An 18,002-nucleotide genomic window follows, 5' to 3' on the forward strand; every position below is an offset into this window, starting at 1 on the left:
CTAAGAAAGCAGACCGCACCAGGCTCAGATAATGCAGTGGCACACAGGCCTAAGAAGGCAGACCGCACCAGGCTCAGATAATGCAGTGGCACACAGGCCTAAGAAGGCAGACCGCACCAGGCTCAGATAATGCAGTGGAACACAGGCCTAAGAAAGCAGACAGCAGCAGGCTCAGATAATGCGTGGCACACAGGCCTAAGAAAGCAGACAGCAGCAGGCTCAGATAATGCAGTGGCACACAGGCCTAAGAAAGCAGACAGCAGCAGGCTCAGATAATGCAGTGGCACACAGGCCTAAGAAAGCAGACCGCACCAGGCTCAGATAATGCAGTGGCACACAGGCCTAAGAAAGCAGACAGCACCAGGCTCAGATAATGCAGTGGCACACAGGCCTAAGAAAGCAGACAGCACCAGGCTCAGATAATGCAGTGGCACACAGGCCTAAGAAAGACAGGCCTAAGAAAGCAGACCGCACCAGGCTCAGATAATGCAGTGGAACACAGGCCTAAGAAAGCAGACCGCACCAGGCTCAGATAATGCAGTGGCACACAGGCCTAAGAAAGCAGACCGCACCAGGCTCAGATAATGCAGTGGCACACAGGCCTAAGAAAGCAGACCGCACCAGGCTCAGATAATGCAGTGGCACACAGGCCTAAGAAAGCAGACAGCAGCAGGCTCAGATAATTCAGTGGCACACAGGCCTAAGAAAGCAGACAGCAGCAGGCTCAGATAATGCAGTGGCACACAGGCCTAAGAAAGCAGACAGCACCAGGCTCAGATAATGCAGTGGCACACATGCCTAAGAAAGCAGACCGCACCAGGCTCAGATAATGCAGTGGCACACAGGCCTAAGAAAGCAGACAGCACCAGGCTCAGATAATGCAGTGGCACACAGGCCTAAGAAAGCAGAAAGCACCAGGCTCAGATAATGCAGTGGCACACAGGCCTAAGAAAGCAGACCGCACCAGGCTCAGATAATGCAGTGGCTCACAGGCCTAAGAAAGCAGACCGCACCAGGCTCAGATAATGCAGTGGCACACAGGCCTAAGAAAGCAGACAGCAGCAGGCTCAGATAATGCAGTGGCACACAGGCCTAAGAAAGCAGACAGCACCAGGCTCAGATAATGCAGTGGCACACAGGCCTAAGAAAGCAGACAGCACCAGGCTCCGATAATGCAGTGGCACACAGGCCTAAGAAAGCAGACAGCAGCAGGCTCAGATAATGCAGTGGCACACAAGCCTAAGAAAGCAGACAGCACCAGGCTCAGATAATGCAGTGGCACACAGGCCTAAGAAAGCAGACAGCACCAGGCTCAGATAATGCAGTGGCACACAGGCCTAAGAAAGCAGACAGCACCAGGCTCAGATAATGCAGTGGCACACAGGCCTAAGAACGCAGACAGCACCAGGCTCAGATAATGCAGTGGCACACAGGCCTAAAAAAGCAGACAGCACCAGGCTCAGATAATGCAGTGGCACACAGGCCTAAGAAAGCAGACAGCACCAGGCTCAGATAATGCAGATGCACACAGGCCTAAGAAAGAAGACCGCACCAGGCTCAGATAATGCAGTGGCACACAGGCATAAGAAAGCAGACAGCAGTAGGCTCAGATAATGCAGTGGCACACAGGCCTAAGAAAGCAGACCGCACCAGGCTCAGATAATGCAATGGCACACAGGCCTAAGAAAGCAGACAGCACTAGGGTCAGATAATGCAGTGGCACACAGGCCTAAGAAAGCAGACAGCACCAGGCTCAGATAATGCAGTGGCACACAGGCCTAAAAAAGCAGACAGCACCAGGCTCAGATAATGCAGTGGCACACAGGCCTAAGAAAGCAGACAGCACCAGGCTCAGATAATGCAGTGGCACACAGGCCTAAGAAAGCAGACAGCACCAGGCTCAGATAATGCAGTGGCACACAGGCCTAAGAAAGCAGACAGCACCAGGCTCCGATAATGCAGTGGCACACAGGCCTAAGAAAGCAGACAGCAGCAGGCTCAGATAATGGAGTGGCACACGGGCCTAAGAAAGCAGACAGCACCAGGCTCAGATAATGCAGTGGCACACGGGCCTAAGAAAGCAGACAGCACTAGGCTCAGATAATGCAGTGGCACACGGGCCTAAGAAAGCAGACAGCACCAGGCTCAGATAATGCAGTGGCACACAGGCCTAAGAACACAGACAGCACCAGGCTCAGATAATGCAGTGGCACACAGGCCTAAGAAAGCAGACAGCACCAGGCTCAGATAATGCAGTGGCACACAGGCCTAAGAAAGCAGACAGCACCAGGCTCAGATAATGCAGTGGCACACAGGCCTAAGAAAGCAGACAGCAGCAGGCTCAGATAATGCAGTGGCACACAGGCCTAAGAAAGCAGACCGCACCAGGCTCAGATAATGCAGTGGCACACAGGCCTAAGAAAGCAGACAGCACCAGGCTCAGATAATGCAGTGGCACACAGGCCTAAGAAAGCAGAAAGCACGAGGCTCAGATAATGCAGTGGCACACAGGCCTAAGAAAGCAGACCGCACCAGGCTCAGATAATGCAGTGGCACACAGGCCTAAGAAAGCAGACCGCACCAGGCTCAGATAATGCAGTGGCACACATGCCTAAGAAAGCAGACCGCACCAGGCTCAGATAATGCAGTGGCACACAGGCCTAAGAAAGCAGACCGCACCAGGCTCAGATAATGCAGTGGCACACAGGCCTAAGAAAGCAGACAGCAGCAGGCTCAGATAATGCAGTGGCACACAGGCCTAAGAAAGCAGACAGCAGCAGGCTCAGATAATGCAGTGGTACACAGGCCTAAGAAAGCAGACAGCAGCAGGCTCAGATAATGCAGTGGCACACAGGCCTAAGAAAGCAGACCGCACCAGGCTCAGATAATGCAGTGGCACACAGGCCTAAGAAAGACAGGCCTAAGACAGCAGACCGCACCAGGCTCAGATAATGCAGATGCACACAGGCCTAAGAAAGCAGACCGCACCAGGCTCAGATAATGCAGTGGCACACAGGCATAAGAAAGCAGACAGCAGTAGGCTCAGATAATGCAGTGGCACACAGGCCTAAGAAAGCAGACCGCACCAGGCTCAGATAATGCAGTGGCACACAGGCCTAAGAAAGCAGACAGCACTAGGGTCAGATAATGCAGTGGCACACAGGCCTAAGAAAGCAGACAGCACCAGGCTCAGATAATGCAGTGGCACACAGGCCTAAAAAAGCAGACAGCACCAGGCTCAGATAATGCAGTGGCACACAGGCCTAAGAAAGCAGACAGCACCAGGCTCAGATAATGCAGTGGCACACAGGCCTAAGAAAGCAGACAGCACCAGGCTCAGATAATGCAGTGGAACACAGGCCTAAGAAAGCAGACAGCACCAGGCTCCGATAATGCAGTGGCACACAGGCCTAAGAAAGCAGACAGCACCAGGCTCAGATAATGCAGTGGCACACGGGCCTAAGAAAGCAGACAGCACCAGGCTCAGATAATGCAGTGGCACACGGGCCTAAGAACGCAGACAGCACCAGGCTCAGATAATGCAGTGGCACACAGGCCTAAAAAAGCAGACAGCACCAGGCTCAGATAATGCAGTGGCACACAGGCCTAAGAAAGCAGACAGCACCAGGCTCAGATAATGCAGTGGCACACAGGCCTAAGAAAGCAGAAAGCACCAGGCTCAGATAATGCAGTGGCACACAGGCCTAAGAAAGCAGACCGCACCAGGCTCAGATAATGCAGTGGCTCACAGGCCTAAGAAAGCAGACCGCACCAGGCTCAGATAATGCAGTGGCACACAGGCCTAAGAAAGCAGACAGCAGCAGGCTCAGATAATGCAGTGGCACACAGGCCTAAGAAAGCAGACAGCACCAGGCTCAGATAATGCAGTGGCACACAGGCCTAAGAAAGCAGACAGCACCAGGCTCCGATAATGCAGTGGCACACAGGCCTAAGAAAGCAGACAGCAGCAGGCTCAGATAATGCAGTGGCACACAAGCCTAAGAAAGCAGACAGCACCAGGCTCAGATAATGCAGTGGCACACAGGCCTAAGAAAGCAGACAGCACCAGGCTCAGATAATGCAGTGGCACACAGGCCTAAGAAAGCAGACAGCACCAGGCTCAGATAATGCAGTGGCACACAGGCCTAAGAACGCAGACAGCACCAGGCTCAGATAATGCAGTGGCACACAGGCCTAAAAAAGCAGACAGCACCAGGCTCAGATAATGCAGTGGCACACAGGCCTAAGAAAGCAGACAGCACCAGGCTCAGATAATGCAGATGCACACAGGCCTAAGAAAGAAGACCGCACCAGGCTCAGATAATGCAGTGGCACACAGGCATAAGAAAGCAGACAGCAGTAGGCTCAGATAATGCAGTGGCACACAGGCCTAAGAAAGCAGACCGCACCAGGCTCAGATAATGCAATGGCACACAGGCCTAAGAAAGCAGACAGCACTAGGGTCAGATAATGCAGTGGCACACAGGCCTAAGAAAGCAGACAGCACCAGGCTCAGATAATGCAGTGGCACACAGGCCTAAAAAAGCAGACAGCACCAGGCTCAGATAATGCAGTGGCACACAGGCCTAAGAAAGCAGACAGCACCAGGCTCAAATAATGCAGTGGCACACAGGCCTAAGAAAGCAGACAGCACCAGGCTCAGATAATGCAGTGGCACACAGGCCTAAGAAAGCAGACAGCACCAGGCTCCGATAATGCAGTGGCACACAGGCCTAAGAAAGCAGACAGCAGCAGGCTCAGATAATGGAGTGGCACACGGGCCTAAGAAAGCAGACAGCACCAGGCTCAGATAATGCAGTGGCACACGGGCCTAAGAAAGCAGACAGCACTAGGCTCAGATAATGCAGTGGCACACGGGCCTAAGAAAGCAGACAGCACCAGGCTCAGATAATGCAGTGGCACACAGGCCTAAGAACACAGACAGCACCAGGCTCAGATAATGCAGTGGCACACAGGCCTAAGAAAGCAGACAGAACCAGGCTCAGATAATGCAGTGGCACACAGGCCTAAGAAAGCAGACAGCACCAGGCTCAGATAATGCAGTGGCACACAGGCCTAAGAAAGCAGACAGCAGCAGGCTCAGATAATGCAGTGGCACACAGGCCTAAGAAAGCAGACCGCACCAGGCTCAGATAATGCAGTGGCACACAGGCCTAAGAAAGCAGACAGCACCAGGCTCAGATAATGCAGTGGCACACAGGCCTAAGAAAGCAGAAAGCACGAGGCTCAGATAATGCAGTGGCACACAGGCCTAAGAAAGCAGACCGCACCAGGCTCAGATAATGCAGTGGCACACAGGCCTAAGAAAGCAGACCGCACCAGGCTCAGATAATGCAGTGGCACACATGCCTAAGAAAGCAGACCGCACCAGGCTCAGATAATGCAGTGGCACACAGGCCTAAGAAAGCAGACCGCACCAGGCTCAGATAATGCAGTGGCACACAGGCCTAAGAAAGCAGACAGCAGCAGGCTCAGATAATGCAGTGGCACACAGGCCTAAGAAAGCAGACAGCAGCAGGCTCAGATAATGCAGTGGTACACAGGCCTAAGAAAGCAGACAGCAGCAGGCTCAGATAATGCAGTGGCACACAGGCCTAAGAAAGCAGACCGCACCAGGCTCAGATAATGCAGTGGCACACAGGCCTAAGAAAGACAGGCCTAAGACAGCAGACCGCACCAGGCTCAGATAATGCAGATGCACACAGGCCTAAGAAAGCAGACCGCACCAGGCTCAGATAATGCAGTGGCACACAGGCATAAGAAAGCAGACAGCAGTAGGCTCAGATAATGCAGTGGCACACAGGCCTAAGAAAGCAGACCGCACCAGGCTCAGATAATGCAGTGGCACACAGGCCTAAGAAAGCAGACAGCACTAGGGTCAGATAATGCAGTGGCACACAGGCCTAAGAAAGCAGACAGCACCAGGCTCAGATAATGCAGTGGCACACAGGCCTAAAAAAGCAGACAGCACCAGGCTCAGATAATGCAGTGGCACACAGGCCTAAGAAAGCAGACAGCACCAGGCTCAGATAATGCAGTGGCACACAGGCCTAAGAAAGCAGACAGCACCAGGCTCAGATAATGCAGTGGAACACAGGCCTAAGAAAGCAGACAGCACCAGGCTCCGATAATGCAGTGGCACACAGGCCTAAGAAAGCAGACAGCACCAGGCTCAGATAATGCAGTGGCACACGGGCCTAAGAAAGCAGACAGCACCAGGCTCAGATAATGCAGTGGCACACGGGCCTAAGAACGCAGACAGCACCAGGCTCAGATAATGCAGTGGCACACAGGCCTAAAAAAGCAGACAGCACCAGGCTCAGATAATGCAGTGGCACACAGGCCTAAGAAAGCAGACAGCACCAGGCTCAGATAATGAAGTGGCACACAGGCCTAAGAAAGCAGACAGCACCAGGCTTAGATAATGCAGTGGCACACAGGTCTAAGAAAGCAGACAGCAGAAGGCTCAGATAATGCAGTGGCACACAGGCCTAAGAAAGCAGACAGCAGCAGGCTCAGATAATGCAGTGGCACACAGGCCTAAGAAAGCAGACAGCACCATGCTCAGAAAATGCAGTGGAACACAGGCCTAAGAAAGACAGGCCTAAGAAAGCAGACCGCACCAGGCTCAGATAATGCAGTGGCACACAGGCCTTAGAAAGCAGACCGCACCAGGCTCAGATAATGGAGTGGCACACAGGCCTAAGAAAGCAGACCGCACCAGGCTCAGATAATGCAGTGGCACACAGGCCTAAGCAGACAGCACCAGGCTCAGATAATGCAGTGGCACACAGGCCTAAGCAGACAGCACCAGGCTAAGATAATGCAGTGGCACACAGGCCTAAGAAAGCAGATAGCACCAGGCTCAGATAATGCAGTGGCACACAGGCCTAAGAAAGCAGACAGCAGCAGGCTCAGATAATGCAGTGGCACACAGGCCTAAGAAAGCAGACAGCACCAGGCTCAGATAATGCAGTGGCACACAGGCCTAAGAAAGCAGACAGCACCAGGCTCAGATAATGCAGTGGCACACAGGCCTAAGAAAGCAGACAGCACCAGGCTCAGATAATGCAGTGGAACACAGGCCTAAGAAAGCAGACCGCACCAGGCTCAGATAATGCAGTGGCACACAGGCCTAAGAAAGCAGACAGCACCAGGCTCAGATAATGCAGTGGCACACAGGCCTAAGAAAGCAGAAAGCACCAGGCTCAGATAATGCAGTGGCACACAGGCCTAAGAAAGCAGACCGCACCAGGCTCAGATAATGCAGTGGCACACAGGCCTAAGAAAGCAGACCGCACCAGGCTCAGATAATGCAGTGGCACACAGGCCTAAGAAGGCAGACCGCACCAGGCTCAGATAATGCAGTGGCACACAGGCCTAAGAAGGCAGACCGCACCAGGCTCAGATAATGAAGTGGAACACAGGCCTAAGAAAGCAGACAGCAGCAGGCTCAGATAATGCGTGGCACACAGGCCTAAGAAAGCAGACAGCAGCAGGCTCAGATAATGCAGTGGCACACAGGCCTAAGAAAGCAGACAGCAGCAGGCTCAGATAATGCAGTGGCACACAGGCCTAAGAAAGCAGACCGCACCAGGCTCAGATAATGCAGTGGCACACAGGCCTAAGAAAGCAGACAGCACCAGGCTCAGATAATGCAGTGGAACACAGGCCTAAGAAAGCAGACAGCACCAGGCTCAGATAATGCAGTGGCACACAGGCCTAAGAAAGACAGGCCTAAGAAAGCAGACCGCACCAGGCTCAGATAATGCAGTGGAACACAGGCCTAAGAAAGCAGACCGCACCAGGCTCAGATAATGCAGTGGCACACAGGCCTAAGAAAGCAGACCGCACCAGGCTCAGATAATGCAGTGGCACACAGGCCTAAGAAAGCAGACCGCACCAGGCTCAGATAATGCAGTGGCACACAGGCCTAAGAAAGCAGACAGCAGCAGGCTCAGATAATGCAGTGGCACACAGGCCTAAGAAAGCAGACAGCAGCAGGCTCAGATAATGCAGTGGCACACAGGCCTAAGAAAGCAGACAGCACCAGGCTCAGATAATGCAGTGGCACACATGCCTAAGAAAGCAGACCGCACCAGGCTCAGATAATGCAGTGGCACACAGGCCTAAGAAAGCAGACAGCACCAGGCTCAGATAATGCAGTGGCACACAGGCCTAAGAAAGCAGAAAGCACCAGGCTCAGATAATGCAGTGGCACACAGGCCTAAGAAAGCAGACCGCACCAGGCTCAGATAATGCAGTGGCTCACAGGCCTAAGAAAGCAGACCGCACCAGGCTCAGATAATGCAGTGGCACACAGGCCTAAGAAAGCAGACCGCACCAGGCTCAGATAATGCAGTGGCACACAGGCCTAAGAAAGCAGACAGCAGCAGGCTCAGATAATGCAGTGGCACACAGGCCTAAGAAAGCAGACAGCACCAGGCTCAGATAATGCAGTGGCACACAGGCCTAAGAAAGCAGACAGCACCAGGCTCCGATAATGCAGTGGCACACAGGCCTAAGAAAGCAGACAGCAGCAGGCTCAGATAATGCAGTGGCACACAAGCCTAAGAAAGCAGACAGCACCAGGCTCAGATAATGCAGTGGCACACAGGCCTAAGAAAGCAGACAGCACCAGGCTCAGATAATGCAGTGGCGGAGTCTGCTGCAGAGTCTTTTGGTTGCGGTTGTGAGAGGACTCTACAGCTTTTTGCTCCTGAACCCAGTGAGGACCTGCTTCTTGTCCTACCTTTGTTTTGCCTACTTCCACCTGGTGACTTTAAAATACCCAGAACACCGCGGAGCGGCCGCGGAGTCTGCTGCAGAGTCTTTTGGTTGCGGTTGTGAGAGGACTCTACAGCTTTTTGCTCCTGAACCCAGTGAGGACCTGCTTCTTGTCCTACCTTTGTTTTGCCTACTTCCACCTGGTGACTTTAAAATACCCAGAACACCGCGGAGCGGCCGCGGAGTCTGCTGCAGAGTCTTTTGGTCTTTAGGCTCTGCAGGCTCCGCGGCGCCTCCCCCAGAAAAATCCACCTACTGAATCACCCAAAGACAGCCAAAGACAGCCAAAATAGTGTAAGTGACCTACTTCTCATCACGCTACATACACCTAAAGCATCGCTCCCCGTCCTGCAGGATCTCAAACCCGTTACATGCTCCTCGCCTACCACCCATCCACGCCCTGCATCACTGACCCTGAACTTGCTGATCGCCTTGAGCCCAGTTGCGACCGCTGACAGCCCTGCTGTCCCTTCGTGTGCTCGCACCAGCTGGCCTGTAACCAAGCGATTCATCTTTGACGCCGGAGCCTGCCTGTGCCTACTGTACACGCGTCTTCACCCCACCTCACACCGAATAGAATCCTCTACCGCCCGCGCTTTTGCGGCCTCGCCCCTGCTACTTAACGTTCTAACTTCTGGCATCTCCAGTTACCCTCGTCGATCAGGAGACGGAAAGGGCTTCGCCCTTGGATCCTAATCCTCCAACCCCAACCGCTCCAGAGAAACAAAACAACCATACATCCTCGTTCCATTCGTTGATCAAGAAACTGAAAGGGGTCCGCCCTTAGATCCTGAAAGCGTACCTGACTTTCTACAATAAATCGAAACGAAGATTCACCAGTGCAGCCTCGCTGACCGGGAGACCGAAAGGGCTTGCCCCTTGGATCCTGAAAGCGCAACTCGCGCCACTACAAAAGGACGAATCAAACACTCACCTGCGCAAAATAACTGATCAGGAGACCGAAAGGGTTCGACCCTTGGATTCTGAAACCACAATTTGATCCACCAGAGAAAACCGAAACAAGGATACACCTACGCAGCCCCTGCTGACCAGGAGACCGAAAGGGCTTGCCCCTTGGATCCTGAAAGCGCAACTCGCGCCACTACAGAAGGACGAATCAAACACTCACCTGCGCGAAATAACCGATCAGGAGACCGAAAGGGTTCGACCCTTGGATCCTGAAAGCGCAATTTGATCCACCAGAGAAAACCGAAACAAGGATACATCTTCGCAGCCACTGCTAACCAGGAGACCGAAAGGGTTAGTCCCTTGGATCCTAAAAGCGAACCCGATAAAAAAGAAAAAAAAAAGGAGACCAGCACTCTGACAAACCAAACAGAAATCTTGCAAAACCTAAGCCTAGCATTCTACAATCGGGAAACAATGGCCACAACTCGCACTAATAAACAAAACCCAACTCAACGTCCAAAAACAAGACAAACAACTAAGAACGCGACCGATAACACCACGGAGAGAGACCAACTACAGCTAACATTGGAACAATCCTTCAAGAAAGTGACACTGTACAAAGAAATTCCAAAGTCCCTGACACAGTGTTCAGACTATAAACAGAACTTAGAAGACTCCAGAGCCCAAACCCTAGAAACTGCCAATCCAACTGCATGGCTGAAAACCAACAACTTCGTTAAATCCGTCGGCACAGTGGAACTCCAACTATCAGTAGACTCACACAGTACAGTAGAAAATCACCAAATAATCTCATCTGAACTAAACAGCTCAGACACTACCAAACCTGGACAACCTATTATGTCCGCGCCATCATTACTGCCTTCCCAACTCGAATTAGAACAACAACTGACCAACTCATCAACTGATCCGAACGCAAACCACCAGCTCGCAAAACAAGACCCCTTAAACAACGGGATACAAGACACCTTGACAAACCTTGCAACCAGCAACGAAGAACCCATCGAACTTACAACCAAACAGATGCAGACGACCACAAAACAGGACTTAATATCAGACAAACAAATCCAGAATCAACAATCCATGAAATCGGAGAAACTACACGAAATACACAGCAACCCTCAGGAAATAACTAATAATCAAGAACCAAAACTCACAGCTGACCCTGTCGCCTCCAAGCTAACCGCAACCAGCCAACAAACAGAACGAACACAAGACCTAACCACAAAACCAGCAATCCCAACACCAGACCAACTGAAGCAAAAAGAAAAAGCAAGATTAGCCCGCCTTGCATGGCTTAAAACTCACAATTCCGCCAAATCCGCCAGCACTGTGGAACCAACAACATCCAAAACAAGAAATAAACTACCAAAACTATCACTGGACACCACCGAAATAGAATTCATCATGTCTACTGCAGAAAAAACAAAAGAAGTACTTGGAGAACGAACAGAAATAAATCAAATACAATCAACCTCAACCCCTTGCATCCCTTATGGAAACCAAAACAAACAGATGAAAAAGGAACGACAACCAGAATTGGATGAACGTAAAACTGTCCCATCACGATTCAACTATGACTCGGATGAATCCTACTATACCCCAGACCCAATAATCAAGAACCAAAAACCAAAAGACCCACAACAGAAAAACGACAATCATGTACAAGATGAAGAAGATATGCACCCAAGAATCCCAACAACAATGTTGGACTTACAAAATATGCTCATCGCATTACTCTCCCAATCAATGATCCCCTTCTTGAAACTACAAGAAGACCTGAAAGATTCAATAAAAGATCAAGCGACCCTTTTAGCACTAATCCATTCAAAACAGATACACATCGAACACTTTGTCTCGACAGTGGAATCAAGACTGACAATAGAAGCAGACGAGACATACCGGTGGCAACAAAGATTAGCAGAGATCGCAAGAGGAGACCGACAAGAAAAAACAAAACTTACAGGAGAATTACTACAGATGCTTAAAGAACACCATCAGCAACAAGCAACCAGACCCAACGACCAACGACTACAAACCTCGCCGCTTTCAAAACCATCACAACCCCCAATTCAGATACAACCACTACCTGAAACAATTACAGATTTTGCCCAACAAACACTGAAAGAACCACCTCAAAATAATACTAACAAAAAAACAGAAACCATTATCTCAAGCAACATAACAAAGAATCCAAAGGAAAACTTTCAAATCTTCGAAAAAGAAAAAACAACGAACGAAATAAAAGGAACCCAACAGAAAAATAACAAAAAACGACAAACGGGCTCGCGAGCATTTCTAAGAAATATAACCCAGAATACCCAAATCGCGCATCAACCAAAGAAGAAACAAACAGCTGTCAACACACAAAGCATTCAAGTTCAGCTAACCCAGATAAAACCCAAACTAGCGCAACCTACCCTGCCACAATCGCTGATTGACGAGGACTTGCTCGACATCACCACCCATGAAGAACAACCACTAGAAAACAATCAACAATCTTCACAACCACTAATTCAGACAAGCTACATAATAATCGACGAATACGCCTCAATACTTGAACAACAATCGAACCAAAATCAAGACAATTCTACTGAAATCTCCCTAGAAGAAATCTCAATGATCTCGATGGAAAACATCTCAACACTCACAACCAGAGATGAACCGTATGATTCAATCTCGTCGACCTCGATAACAACACCACCACAAGATCACAGTCAACACAGACAGACCAGACCAATATTCGTCAATCCACTACGACAAAATGAAACATATGAAATCCATATTGAAAATGCAAATAAAAACCAAGAACCGGTAATTCTAAATAGAACAAACCTACTACGCCTCTTTGGCGTAATACCTCGCCTGAACAAACTCACAACAAAAGATATTGCTCTGATAACCTTCAAAGACGACCGGAACCTGGATAAGATCGTCATAGAGCTCCCAGACCAAAATAACCAAGAACTCATCATATCAACAAGAAAACAACTACACAAATTAGGCTTCTCATGCTGGGCATCAACATCCTCAAGAATACCAAGCAAACCAAAAGACAAAGCAACCACAAGGTATGAAGAACTACACATTGAACAGAGGAATCAAAAACAGACAACTGACGATAGATACTCAAATCGTGCCTCAAAAGAAGCAGACTCAGATAGAATTAACAAACCCAACAGAACTAGCTTTGAAACTCCCTCATCAGACACTGCATCTACAGAATACTCTATAAGAAGCCAACATCCAGACAGATATGCCGATGCAATCAGAAGAATCTATGACTACGAAAACACCCTCTCAGATACAGAATCTACAGAATACTCAATGAGCTCAAACTCATAACAATTAATGAACCATAGATTCAATTGGTCATTGTGCTCGTGGAACACCAGAGGCAATTTACATCTATTCACGGACACAACCGCTGAATTAGAGCAATATCATTTCATATGCCTTCAAGAAACCTGGCTCAGCGACCCACCGGCATGCGATGGCTTTATCACATTCCTAAACCCAGCTATCGTACAAAAACAAGGAAGACCTGCTTCAGGCTTACTCACCCTGATCAAGATAAACCCATACATCAGAGTAATACTCTCCGAGAATATAAACCCTTGGACGCAACTGACCATAATAACATCCACAAAACACCAGCAAAAGCGAGAAGACAAAAACAACTCAACAATCCTAATTCTAAACCTCTACTGGAACCCGCTAGCAATATCTACAAACACGTTCCTAGATGGAGTCTTCATTTCGATTGACGAGGCCTTAGCTAAATACCCGTTATCAGAAACAATAATCTGTGGCGATCTGAACATCAAGTTATACGATAAAAACGGTAGCCTCTTAAAGCACTCACAATTATCACCAAATGCAAAGAGATGGATAAAAGAAACCACAACGCGGAACCTACTCCTTCTAAGCCAAGGGAACACTTTGAATTCCTATACACCCACATGGAGCAGAGGTTCGTCCCATGCAATCATCGATTATATATTCCTATCTGAAAACCTTCACCATTCAGTTACAAACGCACAGACGATATCAACGGACAAGAGCGATCACAACCAACTTACCGCACACTCAGAAGCGAAACCAGAAAAAACAGTGACAGCACTACCACCTCCTCCATTAGAACTAAATGGAACAACTACAAGACTGAGAATCCCGCAAGCCTCCTCAACCTCATTGCCGGAACAATTCCATCAGGCAAGACTGGCAAATGATATAAAAATCGACTATGAATGGATACTAATCCCATTCCAACAAACCAGAAAAAATCGTCCGCAGAAAGACCACCGACATTTCTACAACCAGGAAATTGCCGAAAGGAAAAAAGACCTAAACCGAATAATACGACAGCTAAAGAAAACTCCAGCTCCCGACACTTCACACCAGATCAAAACCCTGAAAAACAATCATCGAAACTGGATCAAATCGCAAAAAAGTCTCATTCAACAAGCGGATGCTGAACAAATACTGAAAAGCCACAAATCCCACAATACCAAAGAACTTTGGAACCTACTCAATGACAATCAACAAAAACAGCATAAACTCATAGCTAATGTAACCCAAGAAAAATGGATAACGCATTTTACTACCATTTACGCACTACGAGAAACAGCTCATCAGAATACACAAACTACAGCAGACTCAACATGGAAAGTACAAGCAGAATTTGAAGACTTCATCTGCCTGATTAACAAACTCAACACTTCTAGAGCACCAGGCCCAGATGGACTATCTAATGCCATGATCAAGGAAGATCCAACCGCTTGGGCAACCCTTCTATGCCATATTACAACCCTGATCAATAAACTGCATAGAATACCTAACTCCTGGAGAACAGCAGTAATCGTACCAATCCACAAACAAGGCCCTAAAGAAGACCCTCAAAACTTCCGTCCGATCGCCCTGCTCGATCCGCTAGGAAAACTATTTGCAACAATATTATTAAACCAACTCACTGCGTGGGCCACAAAAAACAACAAATTCTCGACCAGACAAACAGGATTTACAGCCAATGTTGGAACAAACCTCAACCTGGTATTACTCCAAGTAATCAAACATGAAGCTATCAACTCCAACTCGGCAATCTACGCAGCATTCATTGACCTAAAAATGGCCTTTGACTCAATCTCGCGAGAAAAATTATGGTCGAAACTTAGAACATGGAACTGCCCAACCGACATCCTAGAACCGATCATTCTACTATATTCAAAAACCACGATAAAAGTCAGATTGTCGAGACAAGGAACTACAACACCCGCCATACCAACAGAAAACGGACTCAAACAAGGCTGTCCACTTGCAGCGACACTCTACAACCTCTACACTGCTGACATTGAAGACCATCTAAAATCAGACAAAACTAATCCCCCCAAAATCAACTCGATCCCAGTCCCAGTCATGGCATATGCCGATGACATCGTGATACTAGACAAAACACCGACTGGGTTACAAACAACACTGGCAGACTTAAGCCAGTACATGAAAAAAAATGAATTAATGATCAATACGGGAAAAACAAAGATAATGACCCTAACCAAATCACTAAAAAAAAAAAGAATAAACCAACGTACATTCATGATAGACAACGTCGAACTAGAAAATGTTACTGAGTTTAAATACCTTGGGATCACAATAAACCAGTCTAAATCAGAAGAGCAGTGGCTGGACAAAATCGAACAAACATCCCAAACGCTATCAAGACAAGGCTGCCTCCTTCACAGAAAATACGGCAAATTCTCCTTCAAGCCAATTATCTCCTACTACAGACACAAATACATCCCGATTCTCACCTATGGTACCGAAGCAATGCTAAACGCTCAGAGAGTCAACTGGACAAAATATGAAGCGACTTTCTGGCGCAAAGTCCTTCGCCTCCCACAAACATTTCCAATGCCAAGAATACGTTATGAATTGGCAACTCAATCAATTGAATCAGTCGTACAGTGGAAAAGACTAGACATCTTTCGCAAAATATTGACAGACGGGAAAACCCCAGCAATTCAAATACTGCGACATAAAGAAAATACCTTCAACACGACAATACTGCAAAAATGGAAAGCCACAATGAGAAAAGAAATGGTTAGTGAAAATATCACAGAAGAATTACTTACACTTCGTCCACAACACGCAAAAACAAAACTGCTACATAATGATTGGATAAAGACCATTCAACAAAAAAATACCTACAAACAGAACTTACACTGTACAAAAGACAACAGGAGAATCCATGAACCACCGGCCTACCTGCAAACCTTTCCAGACCCAACCATTCGAACAACATTTTTGAAAATCCGCCTAAACATTCTCCCTACAAAAGCACACCTAGCTACAAGAAGACAAATCAAAAAGGAAGACAACTACTGCAGGTTCTGCAAAGACCAAAAAATCGAGGAAACCATATTCCACCTCGTCATGGAATGTAATGCACTCGCGCCACAACGCAAAGAATTTGGTGCCTTTTATCAACTCTCATCGATACAAATGTGTACGCAAGAAAGATGGACCGCTCTACTCAGCGGCCACAACAACAAGTACACTTACACAATTGCCCTCTTTTTATCTTCTATACTCGAACTGGACAAACAATTTTTTAAAAAAAAGGATCCAACTTAACTATACGATGAAAAAGTTTTCAAATAAACTACAGCATCAAAAAAAAAAAAAAAAAAAAAAATAATGCAGTGGCACACAGGCCTAAGAAAGCAGACAGCACCAGGCTCAGATAATGCAGTGGAACACAGGCCTAAGAACGCAGACAGCACCAGGCTCAGATAATGCAGTGGCACACAGGCCTAAAAAAGCAGACAGCACCAGGCTCAGATAATGCAGTGGCACACAGGCCTAAGAAAGCAGACAGCACCAGGCTTAGATAATGCAGTGGCACACAGGTCTAAGAAAGCAGACAGCAGCAGGCTCAGATAATGCAGTGGCACACAGGCCTAAGAAAGCAGACAGCAGCAGGCTCAGATAATGCAGTGGCACACAGGCCTAAGAAAGCAGTCAGCACCAGGCTCAGAAAATGCAGTGGAACACAGGCCTAAGAAAGACAGGCCTAAGAAAGCAGACCGCACCAGGCTCAGATAATGCAGTGGCACACAGCCCTAAGAAAGCAGACCGCACCAGGCTAAGATAATGCAGTGGCACACAGGCCTAAGAAAGCAGACTGCACCAGGCTCAGATAATGCAGTGGCACACAGGCCTAAGAAAGCAGACCGCACCAGGCTCAGATAATGCAGTGGCACACAGGCCTAAGCAGACAGCACCAGGCTCAGATAATGCAGTGGCACACAGGCCTAAGCAGACAGCACCAGGCTCAGATAATGCAGTGGCACACAGGCCTAAGAAAGCAGACCGCACCAGGCTAAGATAATGCAGTGGTACACAGGCCTAAGAAAGCAGACCGCACCAGGCTCAGATAATGCAGTGGCTCACAGGCCTAAGAAAGCAGACCGCACCAGGCTCAGATAATGCAGTGGCACACAGGCCTAAGAAAGCAGACCGCACCAGGCTCAGATAATGCAGTGGAACACAGGCCTAAGAAAGCAGACAGCAGCAGGCTCAGATAATGCAGTGGCACAGAGGCCTAAGAAAGCAGACAGCACCAGGCTCAGATAATGCAGTGGCACACAGGCCTAAGAAAGCAGACAGCACCAGGCTCCGATAATGCAGTGGCACATAGGCCTAAGAAAGCAGACAGCAGCAGGCTCAGATAATGCAGTGGCACACAAGCCTAAGAAAGCAGACAGCACCAGGCTCAGATAATGCAGTGGCACACAGGCCTAAGAAAGCAGACAGCACCAGGCTCAGATAATGCAGTGGCACACAGGCCTAAGAAAGCAGACAGCACCAGGCTCAGATAATGCAGTGGCACACAGGCCTAAGAACGCAGACAGCACCAGGCTCAGATAATGCAGTGGCACACAGGCCTAAAAAAGCAGACAGCACCAGGCTCAGATAATGCAGTGGCACACAGGCCTAAGAAAGCAGACAGCACCAGGCTCAGATAATGCAGTGGCACACAGGTCTAAGAAAGCAGACAGCAGCAGGCTCAGATAATGCAGTGGCACACAGGCCTAAGAAAGCAGACAGCAGCAGGCTCAGATAATGCAGTGGCACACAGGCCTAAGAAAGCAGTCAGCACCAGGCTCAGAAAATGCAGTGGAACACAGGCCTAAGAAAGACAGGCCTAAGAAAGCAGACCGCACCAGGCTAAGATAATGCAGTGGTACACAGGCCTAAGAAAGCAGACC

The 18,002-nt window shown here is 48.7% G+C and overlaps 1 protein-coding gene across 1 annotated transcript in view; it reads right to left on the minus strand.

Annotated features, from left to right (window-relative positions):
- NALF2 (NALCN channel auxiliary factor 2) overlaps positions 1-18,002 on the minus strand; it is a 966,281-nt gene that overhangs the window by 131,385 nt on the left and 816,894 nt on the right. The gene's annotated exons all lie outside the window — the stretch shown is intronic.

Source organism: Ambystoma mexicanum, chromosome 5p (assembly GCF_040938575.1).
Source record: "Ambystoma mexicanum isolate Mex_15411 chromosome 5p, UKY_AmexF1_1, whole genome shotgun sequence".
In the NCBI taxonomy this organism is placed as follows: domain Eukaryota; kingdom Metazoa; phylum Chordata; class Amphibia; order Caudata; family Ambystomatidae; genus Ambystoma; species Ambystoma mexicanum.